The sequence below is a fragment of the Aegilops tauschii genome, chromosome 3 (assembly GCF_002575655.3).
Source record: "Aegilops tauschii subsp. strangulata cultivar AL8/78 chromosome 3, Aet v6.0, whole genome shotgun sequence".
Lineage (NCBI taxonomy): Eukaryota > Viridiplantae > Streptophyta > Magnoliopsida > Poales > Poaceae > Aegilops > Aegilops tauschii.
In genome coordinates, this window is record NC_053037.3 from 94237066 (window position 1) to 94259422 (window position 22357).

The 22357-nt window shown below is 42.1% G+C and overlaps 1 long non-coding RNA gene across 18 annotated transcripts; it reads right to left on the bottom strand.

Annotated features, from left to right (window-relative positions):
• Positions 1-16750: 16750 nt before the first annotated feature.
• Positions 16751-21968, bottom strand: LOC109756742 (uncharacterized). 18 transcript variants are annotated; one of them, XR_002231339.4, is made up of 6 exons: positions 21453-21967; positions 18784-21360; positions 18256-18477; positions 17979-18122; positions 17169-17223; positions 16751-17027 (listed from the first exon to the last, which is right to left on the bottom strand). It is a non-coding gene; the product is annotated as an uncharacterized lncRNA (long non-coding RNA). The 18 variants fall into 18 exon arrangements; XR_002231340.4 differs by having other exon boundaries at positions 17152-17223; XR_012204359.1 differs by having other exon boundaries at positions 17169-17234.
• Between the last annotated feature and the right edge of the window lie 389 nt (positions 21969-22357).

The window sequence follows — 22357 nt, forward strand, 5'->3', positions numbered from 1 at the left end:
TTGCATGCAGTATTAAAATCTTCAAGGTCCATGGTATATGATTCATCATAAAGATCAAATAAAACGGTATGGGTATTGCGCTTGGATGAAAATTCAAACCTCCGCACAAAAAGGAGTCGGTGAGGTAATAATATTGTTGGCACTTATCTGATATGAAGTCCTCAAAATCAGCATTTCATACAAGGCCGCACTTGAGCCTCCCTTGGTGGTTCAAGGTCCAGCTCATGTATCGCGAGCCTCGGTGCTTGCTTCCTCGAAAAACCACCTTGGTACATTTTCCTAGACATTTTTCTTCCTCTGAAAATTTCTGAAATTTTTAGTGACTCGAAATAAAAGTGAACCAAACTCAACAAAATTGATAGCAACTACTCCTACAAGTGTCTAGAGGGTAAATCATGCATCAAAACTACTTTGGACCATATAAATTTGACATGCAAGCTCAAGAACAAGGTCACCACAGCAGCAAAAATTTGCAATTAATAAAGCACTAGAACAAAAACTAATTGGACCATTGGAGGAGTCACATACTGAAGAACAATCCCCCAAAGTATTTTTGCGAATGGAGCTTTGAGCAAGGAGATCGAAAATGGTAGCAAAATAAGTAAGAACACGGGTTTGAGATACGAGATGATTTTTTCTTGAGGAAGACAAAGTGGATGGGTGCTGGAATAAGTGGAGGGGGCCACGTGGGACCCACAAGACAAGGGGGTGCGCCCTCCACCCTTGTGGCCCACTGGTGCATCCCCCTGGTGTGTTCTTAGTGCCAGAAATTCTAAAATATTCTATAAAAAATCATACTAAATTTTCAGGGCATTTGGAGAACTTTTAATTTCGGGACATTTTTTATTTCATGGATAATTCAGAAAACAGACAGAAAATACTATTTTTGCTTTATTTAATCTAAATAACAGAAAGTACAGATAGTTGTGCTTTCTAAATTCATCCATCTCATGCCCATCAAAAGGAATCCATTAGCAAGGTTGATCAAGTCTTATTAACAAACTTCTTCCGAATGACATGAAATCGGAGAACTTTCAAATAACACTAGGTTACCTCAACGGGGATATGCATGTCCCCAACAATAAGAATATCATATTTCTTTTTGACAATAGGAAGAGGGAATTCAAAACCTCTCTTTCCTTACCATGTTTCCTAGCAACAAAGTCTCTTATCATAATGTTGATTCTTTGATTGTGGGTTATCAAGATTAACAACGGGTTCAATCTCTACATCATTATCATTACTAGGTTGAGCATCAACAAGAACATCATCATTAACATTATCACTAGGTTCATGTTCATCACCAGATTGTATCTCAGCATCAGAAATAGAAATATCATTAGGATTCTCAGGTGTGTCTATATATAACAGGTTCACTAGAAGCATGCAAAGTCCTATCAGTTTTCTTTTTCTTTTTATTACTAGGACTAGGTGCATCTGTATTAGTTCTCTGAGAATCTTGCTCAACTCTCTTAGGATGACCCTTAGGATACAAAGGTTCCTGGGTCATTTTCCCACCTCTAGTCATAACCCTAACAGCATTATCATTATTCTTACTATTCAACTCATTAAGCAAATCATCTTGTGCCTTAAGTACTTTTTCAACTTGAGTTGTAACCATGGAAGCATGTTTACTAATAAGCTTAAGATCATTAACGGTTCTACTCATATAATCACCCAAGTAGTAAAGCATGTGAGCATTACGTTTCAATTGTCTACTAACATAAGCATTGAAATTTTCTTGTTTAACAATGAAATTATCAAACTCATCCAAGCATTGACTAGCAGACTTATTATGAGGAATATCACCTTCATCAAATCTATAAAGAGAGTTTACCTCTACCACCTGTGTCGGGTTATCAAGACCATGTATTTCTTTAATAGGTGGTAAATTCTTAACATCTTCAGTTTTAATACCTTTTTCTTTCATAGATTTCTTTGCCTCTTGCATATCTTCAGGACTGAGAAATAGAATACGTCTTTTCTTCAGAGTTGTCTTAGGAGTTGGTTCGGGAAGTGTCCAGTCATTATCATTACTCAATATATTATTCAATAGCAATTCAGCTTGCTCAACAGTTCATTCCCTGAAAACACAACCAGCACAACTATCCAGGTGGTCTCTGGAAGCATCGATTAGTCCATTATAAAAGATATCAAGTAATTCATTTTTCTTGAGAGGATGATCAGGCAAAACATTAAGTAACTGGAGAAGCCTCCCCCAAGCTTGTGGGAGACTCTCTTCTTCAAATTGCACAAAGTTAAATATTTCCTTTAAAGGAGCTTGTTTCTTATGAGGAAGGAAGTATTTTTTTAGAGAAGTAGTAAATCATATCCTGGGGACTACGCACACAACCAGGAGCAAGAGAATTAAACCATAACTTAGCATCACCCTTTAACGAGAAAGGAAACAACTTAAGAATATAGTAATAGCGATTTTTTCCTCATGAGCAAATAGGGTGGCTATATCATTCCATTTAGTAAGATGTGCCACTACAGTTTCAGATTCATAACCATAGAAAGGATCAGATTCAACCAAAGTAATTAACTCAGCATCGACAGAGAATTCATATCCTTATCAAAAACAAAGATAGTTGAAGTAGCAAACTTAGGATCATATTTCATTCTAGCATTCAAAGACTTTTCTTTCAGCTTAGCTAACAGTTTCTTAAGATCATCTCTATCATTGCAAGCAAGAAAGTCTCTAGCAGTTTTTTCATCCATAATATAACCCTCAGGTACAACAGGTAATTCATATATAGGGGAGAATCATAATCTTCAGTTTCAATAATATCATCAGTTTCAGTAATTTCATTCTCTCGAACCCTAGGAAGTTATTCAGCAAGAAATTCACCTAGAGGCACAGTATTATCAAGCAGAGGAGTAGTTCCATCATAAGCATCATGCATAGCAGAAGTGGCATCATTAATAACATGCGACATATCGGAATCAGTAGCAGGTGTAGGTGTCGCAAGTTTACTCAAAACAGAAGGTGAATGATACGTCTCTAATGTATCTATAATTTTTGATTGTTCCATGCTGTTATATTATCAATCTTGGATGTTTTATAATCATTTTATAGTCATTTTTTATCATTTTTTGGTACTAACCTATTGACATAGTGCCAAGTGCCAGCTGTTGTTTTTTCCATGTTTTTTACATCGCAGAAAATCAATATCAGACGGAGTCCAAATGCCACGAAACTCCACGGAGAATTTTTATGGGCCAAAAGGAACACAACGGGCCCTGGCTGCGCCTGGGGGTGCCCCGAGGGAGGCACAACCCACCAGGGCACGCCAGGAGGCCCAGGCGCGCCCTGGTGGGTTGTGCCCACCTCGGGTGTCCCCCGGACCGCCTCTTTGCTCTATAAATACCCCAATATTCTAGAAACCCTAGGAGAGTCGACGAAATATTCATCCAGCCGCCGCAAAGTCCAAAACCACCAGATCCAATCTAGACACCATCTCGGATGGGGTTCACCACCTCCATTGGTGCCTCTCCGATGATGCATGAGTAGTTCTTTGTAGACCTTCAGGTCCGTAGTTAGTAGCTAGATGGCTTTCTCTCTCTCGCTGAATTCTCAATACAATGGTCTCTTGGAGATCCATATGATGTAACTCTTTTACGGTGTGTTTGTTGGGATCTGATGAACTTCGAGTTTATGATCAGTTATATCTTTTTATATCCATGAAAGTTATTTGAGTTTCTTTGATCTCTTATATGCATGATCTCTTATAGCCTCGTATTTCTTCTCCGGTATTTGGGTTTTGTTTGGTCAACTTGATCTATTTATCTTGCAATGGGAAGAGGTGCTTTGTAGTGGGTTCGATCTTACGGTGCTTGATCCCAATGACAGAAAGGGAAACGACACGTATGTATCATTGCTACTAAGGATAAAATGATGGGGTCTATCTCTACATAGATAGATCTTGTCTACATCATGTCATCGTTCTTATTGCATTACTCCGCTTTTCCATGAACTTAATACACTAGATGCATGCTGGATAGCGGTCGATGTGTGGAGTAATGGTAGTAGATGCAGGCAGGAGTCGGTCTACTAATCTTGGACGTGATGCCTATATAATGATCATTGCCTAGATATCGTCATAATTATTTGAAGTTCTGTCAATTGCCCAACAATAATTTGTTTACCCACCGTTTGCTATTTTTCTCGAGAGAAGCCACTAGTGAAACCTACGGCCCCCGGGTCTTCTTTCTCATATATTTGCCTTTGCGATCTACTTTTTCCTTGCATTTATTTTCAGATCTACTAAACCAAAAATACAAAAATACCTCGCTGCATTTTATTTCTATTTATTTTATTTGGCGTTCGATCTATCAATCTATTACAATTTTCTCCCGTCCACGCACCGTTTCTGGCGCCGTTACCCAAAAGGGATTGACAACCCCTTTAATATGTCGGGTTGCGAGTTGTTGTTATTTGCGTGCAGGGGCTGTTTACATTGTGTTGCTTGGTTCTCCTACTGGTTCGATAACCTTGGTTTCATATCTGAGGGAAATACCTACCGCCGCTGTGCTGCATCATCCCTTCCTCTTTGGGGAAATACCGACGTAGCTTCAAGCGACATCAGTGAATCAAGTGCAGAGCTAGATGGCAGTTCCTTACCTCCCCTCGTAGTTGAGGGAAAAATCTTGATTCTTTGATCTTTCAGATTCTTCATAGTGATCAACAGATATAAATCCCAAGTGACTTAGAGAATAGAGCTATGCTCCTCGGCAACGGCGCCAGAAAAAGGTCTTGATAAGTCACAGGTATAGGGGATCGCAACCGTTATCGAGGGTAGAGTATTCAACCCAAATTTATTGATTCGACACAAGGGGAGCCAAAGAATATTCTCAAGTATTAGTGATACGTCTCCAACGTATCTATAATTTTTGATTGCTCCATGCTATATTATCTTCTGTTTTGGACATTATTGGGCTTTATTATTCACTTTTATATTATTTTTGGGACTAACCTATTAACCGAAGGCCCAGCCCAGAATTGCTGTTTTTTGCCTATTTTAGAGTTTCGCAGAAAAAGAATATCAAACGGAGTCCAAACGGAATGAAACCTTCGGGAACGTGATTTTTGGAACGAACAAGATCCAGGAGACTTGGACCCTACGTCAAGCAACCAACAGGGAGGCCACGAGGTAGGGGGCGCGCCTACCCCCCAGGCGCGCCCTCCACCCTTGTGGGCCCCCTGTTGCTCCACCGACGTACTTCTTCCTCCTATATATACCTACGTACCCCCAAACGATCAGAAATGGAGCCAAAAACCTAATTCCACTGCCGCAACCTTCTGTACCCACGAGATCCCATCTTGGGGCCTGTTCCGGAGCTCCGCCGGAGGGGGCATCGATCACGGAGGGCTTCTACATCATCACCATAGCCCCTCCGATGAAGTGTGAGTAGTTTACCTCAGACCTTCGGGTCCATAGTTATTAGCTAGATGGCTTCTTGTCTCTTTTTGGATCTCAATACAATGTTCTCCCCCTCTCTCGTGGAGATCTATTCGATGTAATCTTCTTTTGCGGTGTGTTTGTTGAGACCGATGAATTGTGGGTTTATGATCAAGTTTATCTATGAACAATATTTGAATCTTCTGAATTCTTTTATGTATGATTGGTTATCTTTGCAAGTCTCTTTGAATTATCAGTTTGGTTTGGCCTACTAGATTGATCTTTCTTGCAATGGGAGAAGTGCTTAGCTTTGGGTTCAATCTTGCGGTGTCCTTTCCCAGTGACAGTAGGGGCAGCAAGGCACGTATTGTATTGTTGCCATCGAGGATAACAAGATGGTTTTTTTATCATATTGCATGAATTTATCCCTCTACATCATGTCATCTTGCTTAAGGCGTTACTCTGTTTTTATGAACTTAATACTCTAGATGCATGCTGGATAGCGGTCGATGAGTGGAGTAATAGTAGTAGATGCAGGCAGGAGTCGGTCTACTTGTCTCGGACGTGATGCCTATATACATGATCATACCTAGATATTCTCATAACTATGCTCAATTATGTCAATTGCTCAACAGTAATTTGTTCACCCACCGTAACATACTTATGCTCTTGAGAGAAGCCACTAGTGAAACCTATGGCCCCTGGGTCTATCTTCATCATATTAATCTTCCAACACTTAGTTATTTCCTTTGCTTTTTACTTTGCTTTTATTTTACTTTGCATCTTTATCATAAAAATACCAAAAATATTATCGTATCATATCTATCAGATCTCACTCTCGTAAGTGACCGTGTAGGGATTGACAACCCCTTATCGCGTTGGTTGCGAGGATTTATGTGTTTTGTGTAAGTGCAAGGGACTCGCGCGTAGCCTCCTACTGGATTGATACCTTGGTTCTCAAAAACTGAGGGAAATACTTATGCTACTTTGCTGCATCACCCTTTCCTCTTCAAGGGAAAACCAACGCAGTGCTCAAGAGGTAGCAAGAAGGATTTCTGGCGCCCTTGCCGGGGATGTCTATGCAAAAGTCAACATACCAAGTACCCATCACAAACCCTTATCTCCTGCATTACATTATTTGCCATTTTCCTCTCGTTTTCCTCTCCCCCACTTCACCCTTGCCGTTTTATTCGCCCTCTCTTTTCCGTTCGCTTCTTTTCCGTTTGCTTGTCGTTATGGCTAGCTCAGTCTTCATCCGTTCGTCTCCAGACTTTGAAGTTCTCCACTTCAAGCAAAGACAAGGGGAAAATTTAAAAGATGCTTGGTTTAGGATGCTCGAATCTTATCGTAGTTGCAATTTAGAGGGAGATTTTAAAATCTTGCTTCGCAATTTTTATGTTGGGCTAACTTTGCCCCATAGACAACTCCTCGATTTTGCTGCCAAGAGTAGTTTTATTGATATTGATCCTAGCTTCGCTTATGAAATTATAGAGGGGATAGTGGGAGTACTCCCCCTACAAAAAGGATCCTCCCCTACCCAAGAAGAAACTCAAATCCTAGAGAAATTATGTGAATTGCAAAAAATTGTTGAACCTCTTAAAAGTATTGGTGGGAATATCAACCGCATGAATAATTTGATTACGCTTTGCAATAAGCGGATGCATGGATACTTTGGATCAAAGGACCACCTAGCATAACTCCATTAAGAAATTGCCCACCAAAGATGGCAATACCTAGATCTATCCTTTTATGCCTAGCTAGGGGCGTTAAAGGATAGCGCTTGTTGGGAGGCAACCCAATTTTATTTTTAGTTCTTTTGCTTTTTTTGCTTCTGTTTAGGAATAAATATTTGTTATAGCCTCTGGTCAGATGTGTTCTTATGTTTTAATTACTGTTTGTGCCAAGTTAAACCTATAGGATCTTCTTGGATGATAGTTATTTGATCTTGCAGAAATTTCCAGAAACTTTCTGTTCACGAAAATAATTGTTAAAAATCACCAGAACGTGATAAAATATTGATTCCAATTGCTGCTGATCAATAAATAAATTGCCTAGGTCGTACTATTTTGGATGTTTTTTGGAGTTCCAGAAGGTTGCATTAGTTACAGATTACTACAGACTGTTCTGTTTTTGACAGATTCTGTTTTTCGTGTGTTGTTTGCTTATTTTGATGAATCTATGGCTAGTAAAATAGTTTATAAACCATAGAGAAGTTGGAATACAGTAGGTTTAACACCAATATAAATAAAGAATGAGTTCATTACATTACCTTGAAGTGGTCTTTTGTTTTCTTTCGCTAACGGAGCTCGCGAGATTTTCTGCTAAGTTTTGTGTTGTGAAGTTTTCAAGTTTTGGGTGAAAGATTTGATGGATTATGGAAAAAGGAGTGGCAAGAGTCTAAGCTTGGGGATGCCCATGGAACCCCCAAGATAATCTAAGGACACCATAAAGCCAAAGCTTGGGGATGTCCCGGAAGGCATCCCCTCTTTCGTCTACTTCCATCGGTAACTTTACTTGGAGCTATATTTTTATTCACCACATGATATGTGTTTTGCTTGGAGCGTCTTGTATTATTTGAGTCTTTATTTGTTAGTTTACCACAATCATCTTTTCTATACACACCTTTTGAGAGAGACACACATGATTCGGAAATTATTAGAATACTCTATGCGCTTCACTTATATCTTTTGAGTTATATAGTTTTGCTCTAGTGCTTCACTTATATCTTTTAGAGCACGGTGGTGGATTTGTTTTATAGAAAGTATTGATCTCTCATGCTTCACTTAGATTATTTTGAGAGTCTTAAAATAGCATGGCAATTTGCTTTAATTAATATCATGAGAAAATTTGATGCTTGATAATTGTTTTGAGATATAAAGGTGGTAATATCATAGTTGTGCTAGTTGAGTAATTGTGGAATTGAAAAATACATGTGTTGGAGTTTGTGATTCCCGTAGCATGCACGTATGGTGCACCGTTATGTAATGAAGTCGGAGCATGAGGTATTTGTTGGTTGTCTTCCTTTGTGTGGCGGTCGGGATCGCGCGATGGTTAACTCCTACCAACCCTTCCCCTAGGAGCATGCGTAGTAGTACTTTGCTTCGAGGGCTAATAATTTTTTGCAATAAGTATATGAGTTCTTTATGACTAATGTGAGTCCATGGATTATACGCACACTTACCTTTCCGCAATTTTCTAGCCTCTTCGGTACCGCGCATTGCCCTTTCTCACCTTGAGAGTTGGTGCAAACTTCGCCGGTGCATCCAAACCCCGTGATATGATACGCTCTTTCACACATAAACCTCCTTATATCTTCCTCAAAACAGCCACCATACCTGCCTATCATGGCATTTCCATAGCTATTCGAGATATATTGCCATGCAACTTTCCATAGTTTCATTTATCATGACATGCTCCATCATTGTCATATTGCTTTGCATGATCATGTAGTTGACATCGTATTTGTGGCAAAGCCACCGTTCATAATTCTTTCATACATGTCGCTCTTGATTCATTGCATATCCCGGTACACCGCCGGAGGCATTCATATAGAGTCATATTTTGTTCTAAGTATTGAGTTGTAATTCATGAGTTGTAAGTAAATAAAAGTGTGATGATCATCATTATTAGAGCATTGTCCCAAGTGAGGAAAGGATGATGGAGACTATGATTCCCCCACAAGTCGGGATGAGACTCCGGACTAAAAAAAAGAGGCCATAAAAAAAGAGAAAAGACCCAAATAAAAAAATGAGAGAAAAAGAGAGAAGGGACAATGTTGCTATCCTTTTACCACACTTGTGCTTCAAAGTAGCACCATGATCCTCATGATAGAGAGTCTCTCATTTTGTCACTTTCATATACTAGTGGGAAATTTCATTATAGAACTTGGCTTGTATATTCCAATGATGGGCTTCCTCAAATGCCCGAGGTCTTCGTGAGCAAGCAAGTTGGATGCACACCCACTTAGTTTCTTTTTGAGCTTTCATACACGTATAGCTCTAGTGCATCCGTTGCATGGCAATCCCTACTCCTCGCATTAACATCAATCGATGGGCATCTCCATAGCCCGTTGATTAGCCTCGTTGATGTGAGACTTTCTCTTTTTTTGTCTTCCCACATAACCCCTACCATTATACCTTATCCCACCATAGTGCTATATCCATGGCTTGCGCTCATGTATTGCGTAAGAGTTGAAAAGGCTGAAGCACGTTAAAAGTATGAACCAATTGCTTGGCTAAAACCGGGGTCGTACATGATATGAATATTTTGTGTGGGGAAGATGGAGCATAGCCAGACTATATGATTTTGTAGGGATAACTTGCTTTGGCTATGTTATTTCGATAAGACATAATTGCTTAGTTAGTATGCTTGAAATATTATTGTTTTTATGTCAACATTAAACTTTTATCTTGAATCATATCAAATCTGAACATTCATGCCACAATGAGATTGAAATTATGCCAAGTAGCATTCCGCATCAAAAATTCTGTTTTTATCATTTACCTACTCGAGGACGAGCAGGAATTAAGCTTGGGGATGCTTGATACGTCTCCAACGTATCTATAATTTTTTATTGCTCCATGCTATATTATCTTCTGTTTTGGACATTATTGGGATTTATTATTCGCTTTTATATTATTTTTGGGACTAACCTATTAACCGGAGGCCCAGCCCAGAATTGTTGTTTTTTGCCTATTTTAGAGTTTCGCAGAAAAAGAATATCAAACGAAGTCCAAATGAAATGAAACCTTTGGGAACGTGATTTTTGGAACGAACAAGATCCAGGAGACTTGGACCCTACGTCAAGCAACAAACAGGGAGGCCACGAGGTAGGGGGCGCGCCTACCCCCCAGGCGCGCCCTCCACCCTCATGGGCCCCCTGTTGCTCCACCAACGTACTTCTTCCTCCTATATATACCTACGTACCACCAAACGATCAGAAACGGAGCCAAAAACCTAATTCCACCGCCGCAACCTTCTGTACCCACGAGATCCCATCTTGGGGCCAGTTCCGGAGCTCCGTCGGAGGGGGCATCGATCACGGAGGGCTTCTACATCATCACCATAGCCCCTCCGATGAAGTGTGAGTAGTTTACCTCAGACCTTCGGGTCCATAGTTATTAGCTAGATGGCTTCTTCTCTCTTTTTGGATCTCAATACAATGTTCTCCCCCTCTCTCGTGGAGATCTATTCGATGTAATCTTCTTTTGCTGTGTGTTTGTTGAGACCGATGAATTGTGGGTTTATGATCAAGTTTATCTATGAACAATATTTGAATCTTCTGAATTCTTTTATGTATGATTGGTTATCTTTGCAAGTCTCTTTGAATTGTCAGTTTGGTTTGGCCTACTAGATTGATCTTTCTTGCAATGGGAGAAGTGCTTAGCTTTGGGTTCAATCTTGCGGTGTCCTTTCCCAGTGACAGTAGGGGCAGCAAGGCACGTATTGTATTGTTGCCATCGAGGATAACAAGATGGTTTTTTTATCATATTGCATGACTTTATCCCTCTACATCATGTCATCTTGCTTAAGGCGTTACTCTGTTTTTATGAACTTAATACTCTAGATGCATGCTGGATAGTGGTCGATGAGTGGAGTAATAGTAGTAGATGCAGGCAGGAGTCGGTCTACTTGTCTCGGACGTGATGCCTATATACATGATCATACCTAGATATTCTCATAACTATGCTCAATTCTGTCAATTGCTCAACAGTAATTTGTTCACCCACCGTAAAATACTTATGCTCTTGAGAGAAGCCACTAGTGAAACCTATGGCCCCCGGGTCTATCTTCATCATATTAATCTTCCAACACTTAGTTATTTCCTTTGCTTTTTACTTTGCTTTTATTTTACTTTGCATCTTTATCATAAAAATACCAAAAATGTTATCCTATCATATCTATCAAATCTCACTCTCGTAAGTGACCGTGTAGGGATTGACAACCCCTTATCGCGTTGGTTGCGAGGATTTATTTGTTTTGTGTAGGTGCGAGGGACTCGCGCGTAGCCTCCTACTGGATTGATACCTTGGTTCTCAAAAACTGAGGGAAATACTTACGCTACTTTGCTGCATCACCCTTTCCTCTTCAAGGGAAAACCAACGCAGTGCTCAAAAGGTAGCAATTAGCAGCTGATTTTTCAATTCAACCACACCTGAAAGACTTAATATCTGCAGCAAAGTATTTAGTAGCAAAGTAGTATGGAAGTAACGGTAACAGTGGCAAAAGTAACAGTAGCAGTTTTGTAGCAATCGTAACAGTGGCAACGGAAAAGTAAAGTAGCAAAGATCAATATGAGATGAGCTCGTAGGCAATGGATCGATGATGGATAATTATGTCGGATGGCATTCATCATGCAACAGTTATAACGTAGGGTGACACAGAACTAGCTCTGATTCATCAATCTAATGTAGGCATGTATTCCGAATATAGTCATACGTGCTTATGGAAAAGAACTCGCATGACATCTTTTGTCCTACCCTCCCGTGGCAGCGGGGTCCTAATGGAAACTAAGGGATATTAAGGCCTCCTTTTAATAGAGAACCAGACCAAAGCATTAGCACTTAGTGAATACATGAACTCCTCAAACTACGGTCATCATCGGGAAGTGTCCCAACTATTGTCACTCCGGGGTTGCCGGATCATAACACGTAGTAGGTGACTATAACTTGCAAGATAGGATCAAGAACACAAATATATTCATGAAAACATAATAGGTTCAGATCTGAAATCATGGCACTCAAGCCCTAGTGACAAGCATTAGGCATAGCAAAGTCATAGCAACATCAATCTTAGAACATAGTGGATACTAGGGATCAAACCCTAACAAAACTAACTCGATTACATGGTAAATGTCATCCAACCCATCACCGTCCAGCAAGCCTACGATGGGATTACCAACGCACGACGGTGAGCATCATGAAATTGGTGATAGAGGATGGTTGATGATGACGATGGCACCGATTTTCCCTCTCCGGAGCCCAAAACGGACTCCAGATCTACCCTCTCGAGGAAGAACAGGAGGTGGCGGGACCTCCGTATCGTAAAACGCGATGAGTCCTTCTCTCTGATTTTTTCTCCTCGAACGTGAATATATGGAGTTGGAGTTGAGGTCGGTGGAGGTCCGTGGGACCCACAAGACCAGAGGGCGCGCCCTAGGGGGGCGGGAGCGCCCTCCACCCTTGTGGACAGGTGGTGGGTCCCCTCTGGTTGATTCTTTCGCCAATATTTTTTATTTATTCAAAAAAATAATCTCCGTGAAGTTTCAGGTCATTCCGAGAACTTTTATTTCTGCACAAAAATAACACCATGACAATTCTACTGAAAATAGCATCCGTCAGGGTTAGTTCCATTCAAATCATGCAAATTAGAGTCCAAAACAAGGGCAAAAGAGTTTGGAAAAGTAGATACGATGAAGACGTATCAAGCACGTGTAAATAGATCCGATTTCAATGTAGCAACAAAGTCTTGAATCGTAAATTGCCTATAAACATATAGTTTTTCGATTGTTGACTATATTATCAGTTTTATATTTAATCTAATTCATAAATAAATCATGATAGCATTGCTAGCAATATTGATCTCATACTTTTTTAAACACAGTACAGACGCATACGCTTATACATATACACAAACACACATCCCTATTAACATACGCACTCAAACCCTACCCTTATGAGCACCTCCGAGAGACTGAGCTGGCACATTATTGGGATTGGCAAAGTCGCCACACACGCATTTGTAGTCGACAAAAATGTCTCCTTCCACTGAACGCACATCGTCGAAAGGCCTGTAATAAATCCAGGAAAATGCGAACATCGATGTCAAGTTTGGGACTTGAGCTCTGGTGGGCAGCGGATACCATTGTCCTCCTAACCATCCAACCACATGTTGGTTCGCACATACTAAGTATAAAATGAGAAAAAACTATGGTAGTTGCAAGTATGTCTATCACATGAACAGGTAAAAATGGGATGAAAATATCATACCCTCTATAGGAAAGGTCAGCGCCATGGTGGCGGCAAGGCTTCACCAGCCATCTTTGTGGCATCGGTCGCGTCACTCATGGTGATGTCGAGGAGCGGGACAGCGGGGTCGAGAGGAGCGCCGGGCGAACGTGGGGTTCGGCGGCGTGGCGGGCGGGTCTCCCGGCGACGTCGTACGCGGCGCGACGGTGGCGGCCGGCGTGTCGCGAGGTGGTGGCTGCGTTGGGCCTGCCCAGTGGTCGCGGGTGCCGCCGGATCCAGATCGGATCCATCTGGATCCTGTCTTCGGACTCCGTCGGTCGTCGCGGGGTGGTGATGGTCGTCACTGGCCACGTTGGACCGCTGGTTTCGGCGTCTGGAGATCTACAACGGGTTCTTCTCGATCCTCTTTTCTGGTGGGTCGAGCTCCATGGCTCTTGCATCTTCGCAGGTTTTGGATCGTGGCTCGTTGCCGGATCCGGAGCAGACGGAGGTTTGGTGGCATAGGATGGGGACCAGAGGAAACTTTGGTCGGCTAGGCCGGCCCGGCATCGGCGACGTCACTCGATGCCGTTACCCTCCGTGGAGGCGAAGCCGAGGTCTCTCCTATCCACCTCCGAACCCCTCTCGGATGAAAGTCCAAAATTCAGTCTGGATTGGGCGGCGGCGACGTCCTGCGCGTCGTATCCTCCATGGAGGCGCCGTCTTGGGAGGACCTGCTGTTCAGGGAAGAGATGTTGTGGATGGTGGGCTCCGAGTACCTCCAGCAGTGCGACGGTGTGGAGGTTGCCAGGTGGTGCGGCGTTGTATCTACCGCATAGATGACGGCGAGTTTTGGCGGCATGGTGCAGCTGCATATCGACGGCGAATGCGGCTGGATGGACGAGCGCAGGGCGGTGGGGCTGTATGGCGCCATGGTGGCGTCGACGGCAGCGAGACCGGGCAAGGTAGATGCAGCAGTACAACACTGAAGATGGACTGGTGGCAGGTGGCTGCGGCGGCCTCATACCCGGCACGCGTCCTGGTTGAGGAGTGCGCCGGACTGGTGGGTGCCCCATACCCGGCAGGAGTCCTGGTTAGGACCTCGGGTCTTAGATGTTAGGTTTGGAGGTGTGGTCGGTTTGGTATTAGGCCCAGACTATCAGCGCCCCTTCATCAACTGGTTAGGAGTAGCGACAGATGTTGCCTAGACGGTGGCTTTAGTCTTACTGTTGTATGACTTTGTAAGATCTTGTGTGAACAATTAATAAAGTGGCTGCATGCATTGTCCAGATGCAGAGGCCGGGGTTCTTCCTCCTTTTCTAAAAAAATGGCGATGTCAAGGATGAAAACGAACAATAGCAAGCAAGTAGCTGACGAAGTCATGGCCACCCCTTATCAGCTTTGGCCATTAGACATGTCTTAAGCAATGTGCTCTCTTTTGAGAAACAAACCATGTGAAAACTGCGGTCAACGTGTCCAACAAAAATCACACGGTCGGATCAAACACGAGGAACATGACCGTTTTATTCAAGCACGGCTCCTCTAACAAGTACATCATTCAATCTCATCGTACGATCATCAGACTGCACGATGCAATAGTCTTTGAAATCGAAGCCGGTCTCGAGAAAGAGGAAGACATTGTAGTGGTGCAACACGGAGCCCCCATTACACCAGAAGAGAGGATGCCGGAACACGGGCTCATCGACGGTCCCTCGCCACGCAAGGAAGAACGCTAACTCAAAATAGCTGCGGGTCGATCAAGTCCAATTTGTGCACTGATCTACAGTGCGTGGTTGGCATCCTAGATAGATGTCAGGTCAATTACGTACTGTTTGGCGCTGAAGGGAGCTCGTCACCGGGCTCTCCATGGCACGTGGTTGGTGAAGTTTAATAGCAAAGCAGGAGCCGCAAACAGCCGAGTGCGTGCAAGAACACACTTACTAGTCTAAGTCAAAGATCGTATATTCATATGGAAGACGTATTTTTCCTCCGCTCTTTTGCTTTTCTCCTCTTCATTCAAACACGTACTCTAGACTAGTAGACTGCCCGTGCGTTGCCACGGGCTTTTTAAATTTTATGTCGCTTGCATCTTAGAGAAATAATGACAGGGAGATGTTAAGTTCATCATAGTGTTCATTTGGTTATACTGGAGAGATAAGATAACATCCCCTAGACAAATTTATTTTTATTGATAAATGAATTCCCTCCTGCCTATGTGGTTGACCTGGAAGGCAAAGGCGAATTTCATAACATGTATATGGTACCTTGCTAGAACAAAAAAATAACTGATATATTTGCCTCAAAATCAGAATGGATGACAGAAATTCCCACAGAAAATATAGCGTGTGATTACGAGGATTGTAATAGCACACTAAATCGTATCTCTAAATGTGTAGGACTGCAGAAGTGTTATTTCTTTGGAAAAAATGGACAGAGCAAATGAGGACGGTCCAATGCAGGTTCTGCCGCTTATTGTACACGTGTTTTTATACATAATCTGTTGGAAACAAAAAGGAACAAAATATGTTTGAGTAGGCAACGGTATGTTTTAAAAGATGATGACTTCCTCATATTGAAGCACATAACTGAACTCTACTGAACAGTGGTAGATGAATCATAGGTATAGGAAAAGAGTGAACAAATAGGTATTATTTCGGTTACTCACAGCCTACATGTACAACATTGAGAAGCTCCTCTTGGATCAAGCTTACAACAGTGAGCATTGAACAATCATTCTCTCTTGTTGCTAGCCGGTGTTGAGAACACCTGTGCAACAATTAGTATTGCAATGTTCTCCTTGATAGGTTCATGAAGATTGCCAACAATGAGAATCACATCAAGTATTTACGCCTGAAAATCTCATCATTGGTACTCATGGGAATTAATTAGTAGTACTCAAAAGAATGATATAGCTCTTGCAAGGAACTTCATATAACTTCAGTGCTGGTTTTTCAAAGTCAAAATTTCAGCATATAACTTCAGTGATGGTCCTTCGAAGTCAAAATTTCAGCATATATGTGAATATTAAATTGACATCGCATACCTAAAGAAATTAGGAAAAACTGCAAGGCTATAGTGCGGTTGGTGCGCCTACCGTGTCCTCAAATGTACAAATTTATTTGAATAAACAACTAAAGTACAAATGTACTTAAAATAACAAAGTTTTGATCAAATTCACTAAAAATACCATGCACCAAATAACTATGTATATTATACAAGGTCAAGGCTGATTCGAGTAAGGCTGTTACCCAGTAGTATGACAGTTATCACCAGTTGCAAACTCTACAAGCGAGCGATAGTGTTACTTGCAGGAGTCCAAGTGTGAGACTTTTTCAGGCAACTCCATGTATATGTGTGTAGTAATTTGCACAAGAACGTAACATCACTCTATATGCAATATGATTTTAGAGTGAAACATATGATTATTTACTATTGGACCAACCAAATGTGGTTTCAACTCCACATGAGAAATACCATGTAGGAACTGAAACATACATCCGAGCATACAAAACCAAAAAGTCAAGCAAGAATTTGATAGGGCATCTAAGCCACGATAACATTCAGTCACGTTGGTATGCAGTGTTGGTAGGGCGAAATGTGTCAATGCCACGATAACATCCACATGTCCACCGTCATGCCTCCCCGGCTCCTCCTGTCAAGCACGCGCCTCTGCCAGCAGCTGCGCCAGCAAGAATACCATGTGGGGACATTAGAAATCTGTGGGGTCAATCTTCTCAAGTTACAAGGACTAATGCGTACAATTTAGAAAAACAAAGGGGTGCTATAAAAAAGCTATGGGTTACCCTACGCCACGGCTTACACGTAGATTCGGCACTGGCCTCTGCCATGGCGTGTCCCCACCTTCCTCTTCGCGCCTTCTCAAGTACTCCCAAGAAGATAACAACAATAACAGACTGTTTCAGTATTATAATTAATATTATTCGACAGACGTTCAAACTTGCACACAAATCATGTAAAATGCAAAACTACTAATGCCAGCTTAATAAAATGACTCCGCTGCATCATACATGGCCAATCAAAGATCATGCTTGGTCACTTCAGATGGCACAATGGAACAGGAAGATTTTACAAAATGAAAAGGCAATCTCTTCAATTCTTAAATTAGCAGCATTTCAGTATTTTGCGCTGTTGAAAACTGGGTTGTTATTGCCCTACAGTCAATATACAACTTCAGATTAAAGATTACTTACTTGGTGAGCGATTAGCTAGATTACCTACTGGTGAGCGGTTAGCTAAATTAGTGACGGCGGTTTTTAACACTCCCAAGTTCAATTTAGTGTGAACGATGATAGATTGGTGAAATTTTATCATCCTGATATAAAATGCAGGTTCAGACACTTTGTAGCATAGTTACCAAGGTGAGTTGTGTCACAGGACATTCTATTTGAAGTGTCTAATTATATATGAACTTAATCATGGTTGAAGAACATTGCCATGCCTCCCAAAAGTTTAACAGTTATTAGGAATGTAGTGCAATTACTAATTAGCCATGTCGTGTTCTAGCATATAAGGAAATTGTTTTTGTCCAATATGTAGTACTGGAACAAGTAGTGTTTGGAATCATATACATCAAATAAAAATAGTTGAAGGCCCAACGATAATTTCATACCTGTAGGAGAGGCATCGCCTCAACAAACAGTACTACGAATGAACATTGCAATATTTGTTCATAGTAAATAATCCTTGTACGTCAGAAACCAGAAATTTTGTGTCAGTGTGTTTCGTGAGAAGAGGACGCCAATCCGTCCTATTCCTGGCACAACAGTAAATCAAAGGGAAGCACACTTTACATGGCAGAAGTTCCAGGTAAGAGAAGAAAATCTAATATGATACTTATCTAACTGTATGAAAACATTAGAAAATATCATTTCCAATTCTGAATTTACCATCCAGAAATCACAACCCTCCATTACTACTGCCAGCATCATGCCATTAACTGGTTCTGTAAATCCAGTAGATCATAATCCTTCGTGGCAACAAGGAGGGCCAAACGTTTATGTTCTGGCAGTAGATATCACTACCATGACCACTGCCTCAACGACTAACTTCCAGGTTCAGTATTGCAGGTCCTCATATATGCCATCAAGACGATCAGAAGACATATAGCCCTGCAAACAAAAGCAATTTTGTATTGTTGCATAGCACCTTCCAGGGATAAAGAGAACTATAATCAATTAAGTCGTCCCTTAGACAATATAACTTTCGTCACGCAAGGGTGACATAAAGCAGAAAAAAATCAGTTGGCTCATTTCAACAAGCATTTATCATAATCAAACGAGCAACATAGGGTCACCAAATTTGAGATTCTTTTTTCAACCCCATAAAACAAACATCAATAACTGAATTCCATTTAAGTATTGCACATTGCAGGATAAAAAGAAAAAGAAAACGGGTATTACACATTATAAACTCACCTTCTTTGTATTTGTTGGCGGGTTGCTTGACCAAATTTAGTAATATGCATGCCAACATGTCAAAAACGTTGAGCACCAATAAAGCACAGAAAACCATAGGTAGAAGATAAATCAATATACTTCATTCATATGCACTAAACGCATTGTAAAAAGGTACAAGTACTGAAATAGAATAAAAAAAATCAGAAATAAAATTTGCATAATGGAGTGAGATATGATTACGTTAGTGATGTTTAAGACAGCGACCAGAGCTTGTAGAGTTAGTCGTTGGGTTTTGCTTCTCTACCACAGCAGCTCCGTCATGCGCGAGGTTCTTGCACTGGTACTGCTGCCCATGCACTCTGCAACTTTGCCTTCGACAATCTACATCGTCCTTGAAGTCCCGGTGCTCTTACTTCCTGATCCAACAAAACTGAAGGATCCCTGACCCGACAAATCCGAAGGATTAAAATAAAATAAAGAGTTCAGTTGTGAACAGCGGTAAGGGCTCCATCGCACACGATGCTGGGCGTTACTAATTTAACAACCGATGACGGAAGGAGAATACTCTTCGGATCTCTATACCCTGTCCTTGACATGTCATTTCTGAAATCTTAAGAGCAAGTAGTACGTTCTACTATACTAATGTGGTATCTTTTGATTTCCCCCCGAAATAGTCAGTTCCACCTCACTTTCACACAATCACACAAAAGTACATGAAAAATTAGAGGTTCAGTTCATCTCTGAATAAGGAAGGACGGAATGGAACTACAGTATGCAACTGTAGATGCAAACTCCCATATACTAACCATTCCACTATGTAGAACTCTAAACTCAGAATGCAGAAACCAAGACATGTTGAGCTGAAATTGCCGGAGATGACATTTGGCAAACCTAAAGATTACGCACCATGTTTGAAAGCAAACACATGCATCTATGATCTATCTTCTGGTGGCAGCGTCAGTGCACGATCTAATTAGCAGTAAATTTCATCAGATAAGCCCACAAAGAAAAGAAAAATCACCAAATCATCTGCAGACACCAAGACATGTTGAGCTGAAATTGCCGGAGGTGACGTTTGGCAAACCTAAAGATTACGCACCATGTTCGAAAGCAAACACATGCATCTATGATCTATCTTCTGGTGGCAACGTCAGTGCACGATCTAATTAGCAGTAAATTTCATCAGATAAGCCCACAAAGAAAAAAAATCACCAAATCATTCAGCAACAGAGTGACAAACACAGACAAAAGAAAGAAGAAATCCATAAGAAGAGAAGCATGAACCAATCTCTACAAAATCGAAATAAAAAATGTGCACACGCACGCACATATCAGACAGTTCTAGCATGCATCGATCCATCAAAGCATCAGGCCATCAGCCACCCATTAGAGAAGTGAAAAATGAAAGGATTCAAACTCTTACGCATCAATCCATCTAAGCATCAGTCCAAAGGCAGCGGGAGCGAAGTGCTCTGATGAATCCGCTTGGCGCAGCTCCGATCCCCTCGCGCATCTCAGCAGCGACGCAACCCCGCCCCCTCGCTCACCTTACTGTGGCGCCAACCTGACCCCCTTTCTCTACCTTGCCCTCCTCACATCGCCCCCGATCGACATCCAGACGGGGCGCCATCCGAGCTAGCGGCATTGTCCAATCCACTTTCATTCCCGTAGCAAAATCTCAGTGTGGCAATATCTCTTAACAGTTAAGAAATATTACAAAACAACACAATTGTACAAGAAGTAGCAGTAGCAAGCAACATGCAATCCTGACAAAAAAATTGTACTGTACACTACAAAAAATCTATTCATAAGGAGGGTAACTAAAATAAACATACTGTGCACTACAAAAATATCTATTCTCATGAAGAATTACGCCAGTTGCGTTAATTAGCAAATGAGGAAAATAGTCCATTCATACATCAGAAGCAATGCAATAGAAATTGGACCAGCACCACCAAACATTCATAGGAGGTGATTACCTTGTGAAGAACTGCTAGTGCTCCCAGTTTTTCAGTTAAAAGAGCATAAGGTCCTACTAAAAAAAGAATTGGTTCAGAAGTTCATAGGCTGTTTGTTGTTTGGGCTACATAAAACAACTCCCCAATGGAAGAAACATCATAGTTTAATATTCAGTGAACTACTAAATGGAACATTTAAGATAATTTTGTAGACTCAGCAAGTACCAACTATTTGGCTTATCTAATCTCACAGATTCCTTATTATTTTGATATACCAAGACAAAGTAGGTACTCTGCTCTCAGCTTTATGTTGGACCCAACAAAATACAGCGCAACTATCATGGATTTTGTAGTTGAGATTCATCAATGAAGATTGGGGTAAAGCATGTCTCTACTTATCTGATGAGGAACAAAATTAAAATTAATTCCACGCTGGTTACTGAATCTGACGAGATATAATACCGCACCCAATCTGAAAGTCTGATCTCTCGCCCATAAACTGTATTCCAGAGTAGCCCCATCAGAAACAAATAATATGACACAGAAATTATTGTGTTCCCTTGTCTTCTCCTTCTTCATCCATAGAATGGATCACAGGAACAACTATTGACCATCTTATTTGAGCAGGTAGCTAAATCTATCAAATATAAGCATGGAAAAACTGGATCGAAAAATAAAGCACAAAAGAAACTAAGATAAAAGGGAAGGATGAGAGAGAGGAATACGTACCCCCGAATGGAGATCCTCAGCAGTCAATCATTGGCGACGGCGAGCACTTTCCCGCTGACTGTATGGCCTTCTGTAATTATGCTAGCAGCATGCCTCGAGTCATTAGCCTATCGAGGACAACAACACCAAGGAGATAGCTTGACGCCGATGTGGGTTGGGGGTGGCTGGCGGCGGGGCTCTTCGAGCCTGGAGACGAAGGGCGCACGCGGCAGCGGCGATAGCCGAGCCCGTCGCGGCTCGGGCCCGAGCTGCGCGTGGCAGTGGATCCGCGGCGGCGTCGGCATCCTGGGGATCCTGATCCATGACGGGCGACGTATCCGAGGCGCCGGTGGTGACGGTGTCCTCGTGATCCACGACGGCCGCATCTGCCCGGATCGGCGTCGGCGGATGCGGATGCGGCTGCGTATCCTCGGGAGACGAGGAGGAGCAGATCGGAGGGCGGCGGCAGCGAGATCGCACGAGAGGACGGCGGCTCTGTGTCCTCGAGGGATCGACAGGAGAGGTTTTTTGCGGGGTGTTTTCTGGCTGCGTGTGTGGGGTGGGATGGGGGAGACGAAAAAAAACCAGCAAAAAAAACCGGTTGAAAAACCAGTCGAAAAAAAACCAGACGAAAGGGGGGACTATTCAACCAACTCGTCCATTAGGAGTAGAGATCACCTTTTGCTTTTCCGCGAGACGAAATAGGCGAGAGCGCTCGCTGGAATTAGCAAAGCACAGTAGCTGCTGGCTAGGCGGTGCCTGGGCCGAAAGCAGCAAAGAGATAATGAACCTCGGGACGGGCCGGGCCGGGCGCGGGCCTGGGCCTTGCACCTTTCGAGCTTCCCGATCCCACCACCACTTGTCGCAGCTGGCCACCTGTCATCTCCACTCCTCGCTGGCTCTCCCGGGGCCGGGTCAGGTCAGGC